Here is a 20,164-nt window from a genome sequence, read left to right as displayed (position 1 = left end):
GCGTGGACCCAGACCCAGAAAGCCTTGTGGATGATGAAGAGGGTCTTCAATTTTATCCTTACAGCCACGAGAAGCCATTGTAGAAATTGTAGGGCTGCTGAGATAGGATCACTAGCCTTCAGGCCAAGCATAACTCTTGCGTTTGTATTCTTGATTAGCTAAAGAAAGGGGGAGGTTGACAAAGAGGCTATTAAGACCAAGGCTCTCAAAACATTCACCTTATAAGGGAATGTAAAGAAACATAGAATTCCTGCAAAGAGGAGAAGCTCAAAATGGACCTTCTTCAAAGGTCCAACATGTGAGGAGTCAAGGAAAGAGAGCAGTTAAAGATAACCCCAACATTTTTGGCTTCAAAGCAAGGTGGGGATATAGACCCCAAGAACAGCAGCCAGACATTAGGAAAGAAACAGGGCACAAGTGTCCCAATAACAAAATGATTCCTCTTACTGGTTTTCACACAGAGATTGTTAGCCGCACACCATGCCTGGATAGAGATAGACAATCAGGGATCAGAGCAGCAGTTAAGAAAGTAGTAGAGGAAAGTTTCAAGCAAAGTTGTTGATAATCACCATAGAACTGCAAATTAGGAGAGAAGGAGCCAATGAGGTGAGCCAGAGGGGTGACATACATACTAAAGAGCCACACCGATAGGATAGAGTCCCGGGAGATGCTGCAGGTAGAAAGTGAGGTGGTGCAGGACAAATGGGTCAGTTGCAGCTGGAAAGGGCAGTTAGCCGGGAAAGAGGTCAGTCAATCCAGTGGACAGTCTTTGATCCCAAAGGTATCGTGGAGGCGTTCAATAAAGATAGAATGGTTCACTGTGGCAAATGCGGAGGACAGATCAATAAGCACTATCCTCAATTGTACTACAATCAAAAATATCATATACACTTCAATTACATAATTACACCATATTACAAATACGCTATACTCCCCTTATACTAAATATAATAACTATACACATATTACTATTGTACATGTGGCCAGTGGCGACAACCATCACAATACAATTAAACCAAATAACAAGTATGTACAAATAACAAAACTCAGCCGGACCCCCCCCCCCCCTGATCTACCCCCAATTCCAAGAACGTCCACGGATACAAACATGTACTGTACACACAGAATCAGCTACACAGCTTTTTGTCACCTATAAAAAGAGCTCTATACCACTCCCCCACCCTTTTCAAGCTTTCTTTCATCCATAAAATAACCCCAAATATATTTTCCAGACTTTTTTCCTCATGCTCCAATAAGTAAATCAAAGCAGGAATTTGTCCTTGCAGAGAGCCAAGCCCACTGGCCATGCACTAAAGTCATATGGCTATTTTATATACTTACATTTAGACACTTTGGAAAAATAAAACACAAGACAAATGTGCAAAGGCATGCTTTCAGGTCCTTGCCGATACTCCTCGCGCAACTCCATTCCAATATTTCAAGCTGTAGCCGCAAGCCGAATATTCTTTCCCATTTAAACCTAGGGCTTCGGCCATGCCGCATGCCCCAGTAAGCAAATCAGAGTACACAGGTGTCCTCGTTCTGGGACAGGCCCATTGCCCAGTCATCAAAGTTATATCAACATTTTCTTACTTACATTTTAACAATTTAGGAAAAATAAAATACAGAACAGATTTGCAAAACCTTGCTTTGATGTCCTTGCTGATACTCCTTGCAAAAGTTTGCTGCAAATCTATCCAGCACTTCGGGCTGTATCCGCAAAGCACAATTTTTTCACATTGCAAACTATCCCGATTTCAAAGAACTTTAACACATACCCGGTCCATGGTGTCCATGCCCACTTTCACCCTGCTGCCAGTCCCTCATGGTCATGCCCAGTAGCTAGAATGTCCAGGTCATTGCCTTTGGCCATAACTCAGACAATCGGCCACTGCCCATGCCCACAGGCTATTCCTCGGTCACCAAATGTATATCTTTATCTTTTATACCTTTATTATGAAGCTTTTTAAAAAATGAAACACAGACACATCTCCAAAACCATGCTTTCAGGTCCGTGGCAATACTCCTTACATGAATTTGCTACTAATCCATCCATGTTTTATTTTTTCAACAGTGTCCAAATATACATAAAATTGTCATATGTTAGACCCCACTTAACAAAATTCTTTTAGACTTTTCACAAATATTCAAGATTGGATCTATAATGTTTCTGAAAACTTTTGTGCAGATTCGTCAAATGGCAACGAAGTTATAAGCCATCTAAAAATGTTCAAACCCCCTCTAATTTTGGCCCCTCTTGAAAAGAATCCCACCAAACTTTGCAAAAACATTAAAATCTGAGTCTAAAATCTGTTTGCAAAAATGTGTGCAGATTTGTCACACGGCACCACATTTCTAAGCCTTTGGGACACCCACTCTAATTTCCCTCCCTCTTGTGAAACAGCACCAAACTTTACAGAACCATTCACGATCAGGTCCAAAAATACATTACAAAATTTCATGCAGTTTCATTGAGTGACACCAAAGTTACAAGCTATCCAAAAACTGATTTTCACTAACTCTACAATGCAGAAATATGTATACATGCCCCCCAACATCTGGAATGTCTGCAGACAATGCAGGACTGCCCCAGTATCATGATCACCAGCAAGGATCCTGGTTTTCAACCTCAATGGTTTATCGGGAAGGGATTGGTTTCCAGTTCTAGTTTCAGATGGTCATTAGCATGTTGTTCCTGGTTTATGAGTAAACTGGCTTAATCGACCAGAACAGGACTACCTAAAATGGCCACCCATTAGCTACAGCATTATCATCAGTGCTGCTCTAGGCTTCGAGCGTGGATACCCAGACGAAAGCCCTCTAGTGACCCTCCCACTCGTACGCACCGGACAAACACACCCAAACCGGCAGATGCATCTGGATAGACGCTGGCCTGCTCCACATCTGGATAGGATTGATTGAAGGATAACATGCCTGCGCCTAGAAAAACCTGAATGCTAGCATGTGCCACACTCAGAGCGTGAACACCAGCCTGCGTGGCGTTCGGATGAAGTTGTGAATGTTAGCATGCCCACACCTGGACTGATCTCTAAACACTAGCCTGCGCTGCATCTAGATAAAAGTGTGAATGTTGGCATGACCGCACCTTTATGGAGCCCTAAACATTGGCCTGTGCCGCACCTAGATGGGAATGTGAGAGCCAACAAGTGCCACACTCCTCAGAACTGCGAGTGCTAGCATCGGTAAAGGTCAGGTAACCCACTAACCAATATAAGCTCAAACTCTGCATACGTATCTCACTCAAAAAACACACACAACCATCTCTCGCACAGCAAGCCGCACGCACTCCACAACACTGCAACAACACATAAGCCGGAACAACAGCACACGCGGACTGACTCCGATCCGATACCCGCACCAAAGCTCAGCAACCGGTGTATACTGAGTTGAAGCTGCCAACAGAACACCACTCCTCTCACTATCCTACTCCCTTCTTCAACCTACTAACCCACCCCACCTTCATCGTTTACAGATCCACCTGAGCGCCTGGGGACCAATTCCGTTGGTGATGGTGCGCGGTACAAATACCTTTAACATTTAACATTTATAAGCCACGCTTGCGAGGAAACCTACGCTTTGCATTGCTTCTGCCTGCGCAGTGCAGTGTTTACTGCGGTTCCCTGTACTTCAGAACTTCACTAGTTATTAACCTGTTGTCTCAGTTCCCCTCAGAATATTTACTCATTTCCTATTTATGAGTTCCCTGTGCCCTCCTTGCCCAGGTCAAGATCCCCTTTTCTTTTCATTCCATGCCTCTGCTAGGCTCCTTCACAGCCCAGCGTGTTCCGATTTCAGTTCGCCCCTCCGTTCCAAGAGTTCAACTTCCGACGTTCCATTGGAACCTTGTTACTCCGGTCTGCTATCTGCAAACCAAAGAAGGAAGAAGAGGTACAATCATTTTAGCTTTCGTTTGCCACGTCACGTTATTACACGTTACTTACCGTCCAGTGATACCAGAAATCAATACAAACTTTGTTACGAGGCAAAAGGCTGCATTAAGGATAATTGATATTGCATCACTAGGAACCACCACGCTCTAAACCTGTGTACACGTGGGATATTCCTAGTGTTTTCTCAATAATTTTTTGTTATCTGTTTGAATGTTACTTGTTCGCTTCTATGAGCCCACGCAGTTACTAGCAAACACTTCAAAAGATACTTTATCCACGTCCAGAACGCACTAGTATCTGCAGTAGCTGCAACTATTCAATAAATCAATGGTTTAGTTTGTTTAAAAACTTCAAACTCTTTTTGCCGCTAGGAAAGTTCTATAGTTATCCTGCAATACAAGTTAATAGAGAAAAGACAACGTTACTGAAAAAAACATTTTCCTTCAGTTAAATACACCATACTGTGTTCCCCAAGGACAACTCTGATCTGCAGGACAAACTCACCTTCCCTTAAAACTTTTCCGGATAAACTTATTCCCATATATACCAACTATCAATATTGAACATTCACGAAGAAGGTAGTTCCCTCACACCCCCACCCCCTTCGCCTCGGGAAAATCACTCTTCAGGACATGCGCACCTGCCATTTGCCGGATGGAGAGCTCTTTTAATCCAAAAAGCAGGTGAGCTCAGTACATATATTCACACAGTGAAAACCTTTATCCTGGAAGGCAACACGCAGTGACTAGGTGACGTTAATTGGAGAAGTAATCAGTGTCTTCTTATTGCAGTATTCTTCAGTCTACACCTCGGAGAGAATTACCTTGGGAATACCGGTGTTGAAGTAAGTCGGAGCACTTCCGCAAGTGTTACATCTGGACAGCCAAACTGTTTGCCGACTTCAAGAAGGGCAAAACACCTGTTTTTTGGCTTTTTATATCCACCCAATAACATCCTCATCACCCCTCATCTCCCCAGATATTGTTTTATTAGTTTAACAAGTGCAATTTTGTTTTTTTAATATGTTTTCACTGCGCTATCCGCGTGCACTTGCTTATGTCTGCGAATCCAACATGGCAGCTGTTTCAGAAAATATGATGCACCTCACATTTTGTATTGACCAATCAGTGCACGCGTAAGATGTCCATGGACATTATGTCACCACTGGGCCAATTGGAGGCCCGTCCGCGGACCAAACAGGGAAGTGAGTCTGCGGAGCGAACGCAGATATCACACATTTTTTTGACCTACCTTTGGTCGTTTAAAAAAAGTAGACAAATGTACCCCAAATTTACAAAACCACACTTTCGGGACCCCGCCACCACTCCTTTCGCAAATTTAGTGAAATTCAGTCCAGCAGTTTGAGATGTAGGCGTGAGCAACATTTTTTTTTCTATTGTGTCTATGGGAAAAAATACACATTTTGGGACCCTTCTATAACTTTGCTCCCCCCTCTACAAAATGTCAACAAACTTTGCAGAATCAACCTGACGGTGCCATATACTTTTTTTGCAATGTTTGGTGAGAATTGGTTTAGGGGGGAGTTAAAAGCTGCCCAAAAAGTAGTCTTCCTATGGGTTGAGCAACTTAACCATAACTTCCGGGCTGCTACTGCAGGCCCTATAATATATATATTTTCACTGAAAAAACACTGTCATAGGGATGTTATGTTTAAGTTGCAATAATAAAAACATATGAAATTCTTTGAAATATATTTTATTTTTAAAGGTAAAATCAAAAAATCAAAGAAATTCACCAGTTATGGTAAGCTCTGCAACCATAACTCATGCTATCAACATGTACATCAAAGGTGACATCCAAATGGGAATAATTTCTTTATGAAGGCAGAGTGATTTCAAAAAGAAACTATTTCTTTTTTAAGTCTGAGGAGGCCCCCTTCCAGGACATGTGCTAGCAGGTCCCTCGCAATGCAGGGGTTGCAGGGGTCCCTGCTACGCCACTGAATTGATTCTATTTTCTTTTTGCAAAGTTGTGCACAGATTTTTCAAACAGTACTAAACTTATAAGCTGTTCAAACATTTTGGAACACCCCTCTAATTTTGCACCCTCTTGGCAAAATGATACTAAACTTTGCAAAATTATTTCAAATTGGGTCTAAAATTATATTGCAAAATTCATGCAGTTCATTGAAAGGTGCCAAAATTATAAGCCATCGAAAAACTGCTCTTCACCAACCCTTTAATGTAGAAATATGCAGAAAATATCCACAAACTCTTTTCGAGTTCCCGAACATCTCAGAAATGTCCCAGAACATCAGATTTTTTGCTTTTTCTGGACATATCCCGTCACATCCTCATCACCTCTCACCTCCCCGTTGATTTTTTCATTAGTTTGACAAGTGTAATGTTTTTTTTAAATGTTTTTACCGTGATGTCCGCAGACTTTGGGGCGCAGTTCGGAAATCCAACATGGCGTCCATTTCAAATGCTTTGACGTAATTCATGTTTTTTTTTTTTTACACTTACATATTTGGATAAATTATAACCTTACCCAAGTTTTCTTAAAAAAGAAAACGTGAATCAACAAAATGTACAGCTTCAATTTCTCATATCTCATAACACCAGAAGATCAGTTTTTTCAGTTTTTCATACCCTAAACCAACATGCTATCTCACATAGACTTTGTGCATAATTTAACTTCACTTAACTTCCTTGCGTGATACCTTGCGTTGTCCGCTGTAACGTATGCCATTCCTAGTTAGTTAAGGGTTAGCAAAATTAGCCTTTTGTACAGTGTAGGGCAAAGTGAAAAATACCCACTAGGTTGGATAAGTATATGAATATGCAGCGCAGTGCTCAACAATTAGTCATTATTTAGAGTCAAGTTTTAGAGCTAGTAAGAATTGAATTGTTGCTAGATTTAAAGAAAAGATCCTGAGTTAAATATCATATTCCACATGTCTCTGCTTATAAGCGACTTAAAATGCCCTAGGTGTTTGAAAAAATGTTATTTTCTTTGATTTTTCAGGGCATGGCAATTTACCAGCAAGTGCTCTAGTGACTCCTTGCTGGTGGAGATCTTCCAGAATCTGCATCTGGCTTCAGTGAGAGGGATGATGTTTGGTGACATTAAGAGCCACATATTAAAACGCAACCTCGTTAGATTAGCTCTACACTTGCTATCTAGGAATTTTGATAAATAAACTGGATTTGACCCTGAAGTTTCATGATACGCGTGCCAGCTTGGAAGGCTTTGTAGAGTAAGCAGGACTCCCAGAACCCTATTAATTTACTGTCTTTGAACTTTTTTTTGGCAGCTTCATGCCTTTCAAATAATGTTGTTTAGTCAATGTTGGCTTTGTTCAACAAGTTCTCACAATATTGCTTCCATTTCGCCAATAGAGAATTTACTTTATGTGTAAAGGCTTTGGTGATAATTGGAATTAGGGATGAGTCGCCTAAAGGTGCTAGTAAGCATTTTCTGAATAGCATCAAGGATTGCCATTAGACCATGGATCCCAATAATGCAGTCAAATATATACCCTTGAGGGTGTTCCGATTAGGCTGTTGCATGACTGATTTTGTGTGCGCTCCGTAGGTGATTGTCGGAGCTACTTTTTGCTCATAGAATATGATTATTGGCTTACAAGAGAATTTCCCGTATTTAGACTCAATACATTTAGCAAGTGATTTCGCATTTTCTGTTTGAGTTCATTTTTATGTGGTCGATCTCTTAGGTTGTTGTTCACATTATGACCTAAGTATCAATACTCATTTAGATTTATAAGGAACATTCCTCCCAATGACCATCTAAATTGTGGCTTGTTGTTTTTTCCTCTTTTGGCAATCGTCAGTGTATTGGATTTCTTACGTTAATTTTTAAGAGGTTTTGGTCAGCATAGATTTGAAGAGCCGCAAGTTTACTTTGTAGCCCAATTGGAGTTAGGTCAATCAGCAGCAAATCATTGGCGTGTACTAGCCAAGATATAAGAGTGTCTCCTACCTTCGGTGGAAATTATCTGACAGAATTTAATGCATTGTTGATGTCTTTTATGTAAAAATTAAATAAAGTGGTTACAAGGATATATCCTTGTTTGAGTCCTCTGGTTGTTAAGATCTTTTTCATGAGTAAGCCATCTTTATTTAATTTTACTTGAATGATGGTCTGCGTAAAAAATTGTTGAATTAGATTAAGCAGGTAGCACGGGCAGCCTGCCTGACCAAGTTTGCTCTACAGAAGGTTGCGAGAGATAGAATGAAATGCCTGTTTGAAATCTATGAAGACTAAGTAAGTCGCATGATTGGATTCAGTTATTTGGTCTTTTATATTTGCTAGCGTTATTAAGTTAATTGAAGTCCCGAGACCAGCCACAAATCTTGATTGGAACTTATTAGTTTGGCGGCCTGTCTTTAACCATAGATGCAAGTCTCGGAGAATGAGCCATGCAAACATTGTGCCAGAGCATCTAGTAAGGGTATAGGCCTATAATTCTCTGGGTCTTCTCTATTGCCTTTTTTGAAGATAGGGATGATTATCAAATTTCTCCACGTAAGTGGAATTTGATTTTGTCTTATTATTCTCTTAAAAATTGCTAGTAGGATGGTGGTCCAGGCCTGCAGATATGTGTTTAAGGCAAGATTGGACAGACCATCAGGGCCTGGGGCTCGAGAGGTGCTACTTTTGGCAATAATAATCATGATAACTAAATGATCACATTTTAATTGTGCTTGATGTTTTGTAGATTTGCAAGATTCACTGAGAGGTTTCTTTTACTTTAAATAGGGTTGTAAAATGCTTACACCAAACTGCTTCTCTGATAACATTTATCAAAACAAGAGAGATGACCCTAGGTGGAATAGAACACAAGCGACAACCACAAGAGGATAGAAATTAGCATACATGCCCAACACTACCAAAAACCGTACTCAGAAAGGGGCGTAGGGTACAGGCATAGCTCACAAGTAAATCAATCCAAAAACTATCTTACAGCAAAGACAAACTGGGAAAGAAGGGCTGGCTGATTACAAAGACGGGAACACGAAAGTAGCTAACGCACCATAATGACTGAGAAATGAGACAGCCTTATTAGAATGAAACTTAATCACTGAAAGGAAACAACCTTCTCTAAATCATGAAGGAGACGCAATAGAAATATGCCTCTCTCCTAACAAGGATTCTAACCAACCCCAATAAACTACTAAAAACATCACCACTCCTCACCCACCTCCCACACTCTAACCACACACAACCCCACCTCTTAAAGCCGCAGCAAACCGCACACACTTCACCACACCACAACAACAACCACACCACACAGACCCCTAAACAACAGCACACGACGGACTCAGAACCAAATTTCACACCAATATGCTCAGTGAACGGTATTAACCAAACTGAAGCTGCCAACAGTACTTCACAGCTGCCTTGTTCTTCCCCAAACTTTGTCCTACTAATATGCCAAAACTACCCCCACCCCCTTTGTTTCAGATCTGCCAGAGCGCAGGGAGGCCACTCCGGTGGTAATAGTGCCTGGTACAAATATCCTTTAACATTAACATTAACATAAAATGCCTGCTCCTGGTATGTCACTATTCCTTTTAGTTCATTTAGCATATGTTCTGCATCTGATTGTAGCCTTAATAATTTGTATTACTTGATCTTATTTTTATATTTATTTTGAATCCCCTTACAGATTTGCGGGAGTGCTAGGTTTTATTTCTAGATGCCTCTCTAATTTCCGATCTCATTCTGGTTTTTAATTTTTCAATGTTATTATCAAATTTGATTTTTTGACTTGTGTCACTCATTTCCAAAGCAATTTTATGTCTGCAAAGAAGTGCAATACTTCATAATAGTCACACATTATTTAGTCACAGGAGGCTTCATCATGATAGTAGTCTAGAAGTTGGTCCAGGAGACTAGATGTGACTTTAACACGGTTGCCATTGGAGTCTTGTAATGCGTGGGTGTGATAGTTGTTTGTGCTGGCTATGGAGAGTTGCCAGGTGATTTCCAGAAAGTTATGGTTGCTTTTGGTCGAGGGAATTACTCAAAAGTCGTCCACTTGATCAATACTGTCTTTGGAAACAGAGACACAGGGCCTCATTACGAGTGTGCTGGTCTGGTAACAACAGTACCAGAAAGCCTATCAGCACTGTTGTTAGTGGACCATTCGGAGTCTGCAAGCGGCTGCTGTCCTGCCCGCCAGGCCTGACATGGTGGGCCGGATGACACCTGCTCACAGACTAACATGGAAGCACTGCCACTATTGTACCTGGTGCCACTGCTTCCATGCTCCCCATTCCCATTGAGTCCTATACCACTCAAATGGGAATGGGGATTTACCTTTTCTGGCGGCTGACTTCCCAGACTGCCGGGGCTGTAATGCCCCGGTAAATCCGGCAAGCCAGGCACGACAAAATCTTGCAAGTCCGGCGACAGCCTGGCGGTTTTACCAGCACGGCTACCACCAGACTTGTAATGAGGCCCATAGTCTATAATTGAAGTGGCTCGATTTATGTGCCACGTTGGGGCTGCTGGAACGCCTCCCTTAAGTGTGCCATTCAACATGATAAAGCCTCTTGTGGACATGATTTCTAGCCATTCACTGGCTTGATTTGATAGGGAGTTATCCTTTGCAGTCAGACACTTTAAACTGAAGTCTCCTGCAATCACAGTTGTCGCTATCACTTTGTTGATCACATTTAAGTCCATTGTGTTTAATATTAGATCAAAGAAGATGTTGTTGGTGAAGGTGAAAGGGTTCCAGTATATATTCAAGATGGCTACTATAGAGCCTGGCCTTTGATCATTCAAGGGCAGGCTTAGCTTTGTATGTTGAATTCCTGGAGCTGGGGAAGCCCATGCTTCAAGCGACGCATGAGTGGAGAGTTTCGCCGCTGTTAGCATCCCTGTTGATGGTGTGCCTGATTTGCCTTTGAATTCTGGGATCCAGCAAAGGTGGTATCCAGGCCAGGTGGGCTGATTTAGAATCCATATTTCCTGTAGGAATATTAGATCATAGTTGGCCAATTAAAAGGTGAAGATGCTGTCCATTAAGTGCTTATAGCCTCCAGTGTTCCAAACCGCAACGTTTATCTGGCAAGGTAAAATTGAAACATGGCTCTAGTGTTTCACAATGTCCCTCGTGTGACCCATAACCCATTTTATTCATGCAAAATAGGAGAACTGTCTCTCAGGGTTACATTCCTTTTTAGTTGCCCTGTGATTCCCAAGCAATTTACCATTAGAGGCTGTCGATTAGAGAGTACTCCACTATGAGCTGGATCTAATGACTCTTCAATCTTCCTCTTTGGGTAAGGGTCAGAATTGTTATGGTAGCTTGAGACATTTAGACTATGATTTCTTAACTGATCTTTGGCATACAGAATTATTTTATTCATTATTAAGGATGGGATTTTGGTTTCAATAGTATTCATGTATTGGTTATTTGTGTTCTAAATATACTCTATATCCGATGATTGAATCAATTGTAAGCTTGGGATAAGGTGGAGTTGCCTGGTTCTCATCGGATAAGGATTGTGTCATTGTCTTTCTAGCATTTCTATTTTTCAGCAGTCCTTTTTGCGAGAGAAGTGGTTGAATTTGAAGCTGTCTCTCAAGGTGTGCAGATTTCTTGGTGTATTGGGAGTAACATTTATTTTCCTCTGTTTTGGTTCTGTGTCAGGAGCTGTCCGGTGTTTGTTAGTTCCTTCCCTTGATTGAGCAGGCAGATTGTCCAGAGAGAGTTTCCCTCTTTTCTGTTCAAGTGTACAAAATGTTTGCTCATCGAAGTTATCTGGCATTTTGTTCAATGCCTGAATGATGAGGGACAAGTTCTCAATTTCTTGAATAGGAAAGTTGTCTGCCTCGTCTTGAGTTGGCGGCAGTGAATACGTGGGTACATCCATGAGGCCTTCCATCTGGGAATCCTCTTGGATGGAGCCTGGACAGATTTCTAAGTCCTCTTCTGTTTTATTGGGCTATTCTGACGATGGTACATTGGTATTGACACTCATCCTACCCTTATTTTTCTTTATTTTTGCACCAGTTTTGTGTTTAGGGTTGGTGTTGTGATGTTACTCTGGAATTGTTTAAGTTTTGAGGACGTGGGTTTGTGTGTAATGAGTTGATTTTTTTGCTGTTTTCCTTTTGCCTATGTGTGATTAAGATGAGGCCTCTTCCAAAACTTCTGTGTTTGCCTTCCCTTTCCAGTTTGCTGTCTTCCTTGATCTTTTCTTTGCTATTTTGTTCTGAAAAACATCATATAGATGGCAGGGCAATTGGTCACTGATAGGAGGCATGTCTTCGATGTCTTGAGTTTGTATCAGTTCAAATGGGGGGGGGGTTGTGAGGGGCAATGAATTGTGCTCGCTAGCTAGTCAATTTTTGCATCTATTAGATTTATGGCTAGTGATTCAGAGTCCACTTTTTTTCGAGAGTCTCAAACATTTTTAAGAGAGTGTGCAGGCAGGTGGTGATTGCATGGAGTGCCATCTCCCATTATGCAGGTGTTTCAGGACAGAGACCAAAGGAGGGTCTGGCCATCGGCTTGATGAATAAAGAACTATTTGAGCAATTTGAGTGCAGAGAGGTGGAAGTGGCGGAGGCTGAGGCTGGTGCTGATGGTGAATCCAGATATAGTACAGGGGATTGGGATAAGGAAGAGGAAGGTATGCATGGAGGAGCAGGATCATATTCATGGCTTTGAGCTGTTGGTAACGTTGATTTTTCCGGGGATCAATTTCGATCAGGAGTCTGAGATATCGGAGGTGTCAGCATAGAGGAAAGTGACTGGGCATGAAGTGCAGTGTGTCCAGACTCAGATGCTAGAACTTGAGTCTATGTTCTAACTTCATGGTTGTTCACAGGCAATATTGGAGCTGCTTCAGACCCATGTTGTGTTGGTAAGACAAGGAAAGCAGAGTTCTGCACATGTTGTATCTGGGCATTCATGATTTCTTGATGACTGACATAAGATTCAACATTTTGAGCGAGAGGCGCTGCATGGGCTGTTAGCTGGTTGATTAATTTTCCATTCATCCATGCAGCAGCCCATAAGGTACGAATGCCGCTGGTTATGGATGTGGAGCGTTTTTTGTCCTTTGCATGGAGAGGTCTCTGTAGTGATGAAGATCTTCTGCTGAGGGGGTCATTATTAGAGTTCAACCCCATCTGGAACAATGATTTTGTATTTAACGACATTGCTGTGGTCAGGTGATAGGCCATCAAGAAGTAAGATCAAGATCAAGCAAAAAAAAGGAGCCGAACGTGAGAGGGAACGGGGGACTGCTCGCTGTCCCACTAACCAGCCAACAGCAAACAGCACTCATGTGCACTCTCAAGCTGCGCTCGCGCCTTAGCGCGTGACCCACAGTATTTGTGGGGCGTGGCCACAGCACGGTCTATGAGGAAATGACAAATAAAGTCAATTAGAATGGTTACAATGATGTTTAAAAAGTCAAATCACTCTAGTTAGAGCTGAACCATACCAGTTGATGCAGTGAAGATTCAAAAGGAGTAGAAAATCCAAATGAATGAAAGCAATGTGGGTATAAAGAGAGAGAGCAATGGTCCTTCTTCCCAGCAAACATCACTGTTGTGCACTCTCACATTGCGCGCGCACATTTGAGCTCGACCCATGGTATTTGTGGGGTTTTCGAAAAAGGGATGTGGCCACAGTACTATCAGTTGATGCAGTGAAGATTCGAAATGAGTAGAGAGTCCAGATGAATGCAAGCAACATGGGTATACAGGGAAAGAGCAACAGTCCTTCTTCCCATCAAACAGAAATCTTGTGCACTCTCATGTTGCGCACCTCATGTTTTAATTGTCCAATCAGTGCCCGATGTCCGTAAGCATTACAAAGCTTCCTGATTGGCTCGGAGGTGTCCTCAGAAACCGAACTAGGAAGTGAGTCTCTAGACCAGATGAAGATATCACTAATATTTGGGACTTACATTTTGGGCATTTTTAAAAAATCTCCTGGATGGATTAACCTGCTTTCAGGACCAGGCCGGCCCTCCTCGTCGAAGTTTGGTGCAAATCCGTCAAGTGGTTTGGGCTGTAGCCGTGTGCAAAACAATTTTCTTTTCATGTCTATCCCGATTTCTAAGGTTTTGGGATCACCCTATAACTATGCCCACCCTTGACGAAACTGCACAAAACTTTGCAACATCATATACACGTTTTTGCAAAGCTTCGTGCACATTTGTTGAACAGTGCCAAAGTTATGAGTTGCCCAAAAACTGCTCTTTCATAAGGTTGAGCAACTTAACCATAACTACAGAGCATGTATTCCAGTAAAATGAAAGCAATATTTTAAATAAATGTACCCATGTTTCATATATTTCTCTTCATTTTAATCAACATATCAGTAATTTAAAGCATGCAAACTATAAAAGAATACATTGGGCCTCATATGTAAGCTACCGGCACCGTTGTTACCAGACTGGCACACACTGAGTTCTGTGTGAGCGTGCCTTTCCCCCGCCATATCTGACCTGGTGGGCGGAAAGGCACCCGCTCGCAGACTTTGGCGAATGCACCAGCACTGTTGCACACAGTGCCAGTGCATCCGTCCTCCCCTTCCCATTGAGTCCTATGGGACTCGAATGGGAATGGGGAGGAATGTTTCCTGGTGCCTGGCTATGGGGAATTATTGAGACTGCTGGGGCTGTGATGCCCCGGTAATTCCCCATTGCCAGGAGCTGGGAAAAAAATGACTCTGACGGCAGTCGTGCTGTTTTTACCGGAACAGATACCGCCAGGGTCGTAGTAAGGCCCATTGTCTAAAAACCAGTGACTAAACATACTAGGATGTTGCATTTCAAAATCAGTGCTGCTCAAAGTGACAGACTTCACAAATATATATTCAGTGAAAAACTTTAGTTGAAGTGACGTTTATATGGTGCAGGTTGGCGAGTTCCAGCAGAGAAATGGGGAAGGGAAAGCAATCTCTGAATCTCTTTTTATGATATCACAACTGTTTCTTCCTCCAAGGAGAACACAGCACCACACCATGCAAAATGGCAATGCTTTAGTCAGATAAGAGGTAAAGGACAATCTTGAGGAATTTGAGTTGCCTGCCTGGGGTTGGGTTGTTGGGACAGAGAAAGATGCTTCTGCTCTAACTTGTACAGGAAACCAGAGTTTTTGCTAGACCTTAAGGTATATTTTTAAATGCTTGACTTAATGAAAGTGTATTTTTATCCTTTGGGAGCATATACTAGCGGGACGAATTATAAGTTTAGTGTTGTTGTAAAAAAGATTGTGTTGTTTAATTTCAACCACTTTCTTTGGTGGTAACAGAATTACAGATGCTTTTCCCACAAGCCCACACGACCGAATTCTGAGGTTGACATTAAATTGGGGATTTAGCTCCATCCTGATGCTGGCGTTAAATCCTCCACTTTAAAGTCATAAATCAGCAAGGAAATGATGTACCACACAGTAAAACCGCTCACAATAAATCCACATAAAATCACCATGGAGTCGATCTGAAATCCCAGGGTAATGACACGGGACTAATGACTGATAGTGGTAAATGATTTTTACAGTTAATTTGCAGATTTGTCACTGATTTACCGATGACTTATTGGCAAACTTAGGTCAAGCTATAGAATGTTTCTCAAATGCTTTGAAATAAAAGACATCAATTTTGCATACTGTTGTTCACTTTCCAAGTTGTATATAATGTGTGATGCCATCAGTGTGTGCTAGTTTCCTGATGTCATCAGTGATGGCATAAGTGATGTCATTTCTGATGCCATGAGTGTACTCATGGGCTGCACAATTGGTTGGCTTGTAGTTATTGTGGCAAACTTTCAAAACGAACACTTCATAGGTTGTGTTGCATCACTTCAAGCAGCGTTTTTTTCGCTGAATTCCAAGGGTTTTGCTATGTTGAACATATTCATCTTAACTGTTTCTTAACTAAGTATTTTCACTGAATTTAAAGGGTACTGTTAGGCTGCATTTCACAACACCTGTCATATGCAAAGTTATCAGTGTGTTTCCAAGCTTTGCATTATGGGTTTCTCTCCATTGCAGGTCCATAGGACACAGGATATGCTCTAAGGTTATACCCAGTGGCTACTTTGAGCATGGCATGGCCTTTCATGCCCCATGCCACGCTTTACCACCCGATGAGACACAAAATGAGGAATTGGGACAATGAAGTGTTCGGGAACTGGAACAAGGATGAGGATGATCAGCATGCAGTTGAAGGAGTGTGATGAGAATGCACAAGAGGAACTGTGTTGAGCGTAGTCATGAGGATGCAAGCAAGGTCCTGTGACAATGATGTGTGCGAGGGACTTTGACAAGGCTTGCATGCCAGTGACTCTGACAGGTCAGAGATGTTGACATAATTGAGTATTGCTGGGGGTCTGGAGTGATGATGCAGGAGGTAAGAGCAATGTAACAGATTACTAATGGGGTACCGCGACAAAGAAGAGGGTGTCAGGGGCAATGCAATAGATTACTATTTGGGTACCATGATAAGCTAGAGGGAGGGGTGGTTTCATGTAATGGATTACAAATAGGACCAAGAGAAGGAAGGGGGTGATCAGGGTAATGCAAAGGATTAATAATGGGTACTGGCACAAGGTAGAGGGAGGCAGTCATAATGTAGTTGATTACTAATGGAGCACCGGGTCTAGGAAGATGGAGGTGGTGGTAATGTAATGGATTGCTAATGTAGTACTTTGAAGAGGAAGGGGCGGGGGAATGTGATAGATCACTAATGAGCTACTGGTACGAGGAAGTGGGAGGCAGGAATAACGTAATGGATACAGAGCGTGGAAGAGGGAAGTAAGATACTGCACAGGATTTCTAATGTGGTACTAGGAAGAGGAAAGGGGAGGTGGGTAAACTGATGGTGGGGTACAGTGTGAAATGTGCAGTAGGAAAAATGAGTTACTGGGACCAGGACAAGTGAGGTGGCACAATGGAATTCTTATCGGGTACTGACATGAGGAGGATTGAGGTGGAGTAATACGGTACTGGGATGAGGATGGGTGAGATGGAGTAATATATTAGTAATGGGATGCAGGGACAAGGAGGAATGAGGCAGGGTAATAGATTACTTATATGATGCTCACATGAGGAAGGGTGAGCTATGGCTATTGAGGTACTGTGGCAACAAAGAGAGATGCAGGGTAATGAGCTACTGCAAAGTGGAATAAAGAGGCGGGGCAATAGGGTACTGGTGTGGGAAGAGTGTTGCTGGGTAATGGAGCAGTAATGTGGTACTGGAACAAGGACGGGTGAGAGAGTGTAATGGAGGACTGGAATATGGTAAAGTGAGGAGAAGATAAATGGATACTGCGATCATGAAGAGCGAGGATGAGGTAATGGTAATGGTGTAATGGGGTGATTGGGCCTCATTATGAGTTTGTTTGTGTTGTCAAAAATGCCAGTAATACAGTGGTAGAAGGGTTACGACTACATTATCGCTGTATTGCTGCACCACCAAAGTATGGATTTGGAGTTAAGGTGGAGGAAAAACCTCCAGCAAAATGCAGGAGGTAATTCCACCACATTATTGGCAAGAAAATTGCCAATTTTGGTGGATTTACTGCCAGCAGAATTACCACCAGAAGTAATTGCACAGGAATCCCGATGTAGTCCTATGAACCTATGGGTACTAACACTGGCGTACCGCCGCTTGTAGTCTGGTGGTAATTCCACCAGACCAAGTTGCAGAAACAGTACATATGTTTGGTGGTATCTCTGTGGATTTACCGCTGAGATACCATCAAACTTGTAATGAGGCCTATAGTATTTATCATGAGTTCAATTGTTTCCATTAGTAGTGTACCAAATAGCATATTTAGTAATTGTCTGAATAAAGAAGAGCTCATCAAGTTTGTGTCCGAACCGGATTATGAGGCCAAACAGTTTGTTTTATTTAAGAAATCATATATGACACTTGAAAAAAAATACTTAAAATATATGCGCCCATGTTTCATATACTTCTCTTCATTTTAATCAACATATAAGTAATTTAAAGCAGGCAAACTATAAAATAACAAGTTGCCTAAAAAGCAGTGACTAAATGTATAGAAAGATGTTGCATTTCAAAACCAGTGCTGCTCAAAGTGCCAGATTTCACAAATACAAAGTGCAGAATGTAATGATCAAAATGATATTGAATTCTGGAACTGTCATTGCAAATCAAACACATTGCAATCTCTTGCATGTTGCGAGGTAGTTTATGGTAAAAGTGAGTTTCTGAGAAACTGCTTTATCCCCCCCCCCCTACCCCATAGGCCTAACAAGGGAGAAGATTCTCCAAAAAGCGCTGGCAAAGGTAATCGCACGTATGTAAGCCTGGCATGCAACTGCAGTTCTAACAATGCCCTTGCCAGTTGGGCAATCACTCCATCCCACCACATCTCAATCTATATCCACTTGCATCCCCCACACTCGAGGGTGAACGTTCTGTGCTATGTTCTGCATCTCACTCTTCAACCCTGCACCCCCAGCACAACTCAGTCCAGGGATTCCCTTTATGTCTGTCCTTTCATGCTGGTGGAGGCTGGCTGATGATGATATTTGAGAGATTTCCCAGTGAGGAAATGTTCTGTGAGGACAACATGGGTTGGGTCATCTCGGGCGCTTTTACATGTAACACATTCGTCTCTTTATTGACGTTAACGTTCCCTTCATGCAATTTAAATCACTTTACATCATTAAGAAGCATTACGAAGTAAAGTGTAAAAACAGGTGGAATCAGCTTAGCATCTTCTTTTTGCACTCAGAAGTGCAAACAGTAGAAAGGACGTCTGCTATTTACGCACGGCAGATGCACTTATATTGAATGCGTGTGTAATACCCTTTTTTTTAATAGGTGCTAGAAACAGCCAGATTCCATAGGAAGCCCATGCATTTTCAACAGCATGAAAATATCATGCAAGCTTGAATGCATTTAGTTTTTGCTTGCAGGGTAAGGTGGGCAGATGGGTACAGCTATTCCATGCTGTGTCCCATCTCTGCCAACCAAAAGAACGGAGATGCCCCCGCGTGGCATCAGAGATGTAAAACAATGCATACACATTTTACACATTGTTTTGTTATTCCCCAGACACTGCTCCCGGCACTTTGGAAATGTGGCGCAAAGTGACATTCCTTTTGAAGTTGAAACAATGCTTCCTTTGTGCTCAGTGAAATACATGTGTCTATGATTAAAGCGTATTCGTTCACTGAAGGAACAGAGAGATGTGTTCCAGAACTATTTGGAGTGTTATGAATATTTTCACAACTGGTTAGACTTAATATCACTGCAAGGTGTATATTGTGAGGTGTTTTTGTTGCAGTATTTTGGGTGAATTCAAATGAATCGGTCAGAAGACATCTACATATTTTGCGACCATTGATTGCTATGCAGTTTGTGCAATATGTGATTGAGTGCCAAAATATGATCTTCATGGTTTTGGACAGTGGCTGAACTGTGCAGACCATTTAGATATCTAACGTTTTTCAAATGATCACACATTTCCATCTTTTTCACAAGCAAATGAACTGTACAGACCATGTATGCGTCTGTTCTTTTCATCTGTATCCAAACGCCATTTACAAGTTGAAACACTGCTCCATTTGTGCTTAGTACAGTACAATGGAAAGGGTCGAGGGCGTTACTGCAATTGCCTAGAGTGATGTTGATCATTTGCTTGGGCCTTTTCTAAATTTTAAGCTGCGCATTGTGAGGTATTATTGCTGTCATGTTTTTGAATTTATTAGTGTATGTTTCTGACATTGAAGCAATGACCTGGATATTGATGAAGTATTTGAAAGCCATCGATTGCAATGTACTTAATATATTTTAATGCTGTGTACATTTAGTTGTTGCTTCCTCGAAGTGGTTCACTTTGAAAATGAACTGCTAGTAGTGACTGTATTGTTTCTTTTATTAATCCTGGAGTTTTCATAAACATTTAATTTTATGAAGCAAAAGGTACCGTGCAAAATATGTTCATTATGATGATACTGTCCAGAAGAACCCTCTAACGATTTAAATGCCTGCCTATGTGTGTTTTCTTCACTGTGTACGCATACTCCTGTTACCAATACAAATCCCTGTGCATTTTCATTGTTAGTATTTTGTTTAGGGTGAACAATATGTTGTTTTACTATTGTCTCTCTGTGTGTATGTGAGTGTTTGGGGGGCATGTGGGTATGTGTGTGTGTGTGTGTGTGTGTGTCTGTGGCATGAGTGATGCGTAGTTGAAGAGAGTGGTGAGATATGTGTTAGGTCACTGTCTTTGCTAAGGATCTATGATGGGCAATTA

The sequence above is a fragment of the Ambystoma mexicanum genome, chromosome 1q (genome assembly GCF_040938575.1).
Source record: "Ambystoma mexicanum isolate Mex_15411 chromosome 1q, UKY_AmexF1_1, whole genome shotgun sequence".
Lineage (NCBI taxonomy): Eukaryota > Metazoa > Chordata > Amphibia > Caudata > Ambystomatidae > Ambystoma > Ambystoma mexicanum.
The sequence above is the reverse complement of the archived record's forward strand: the minus strand, read 5'-3'. Positions refer to the sequence as shown.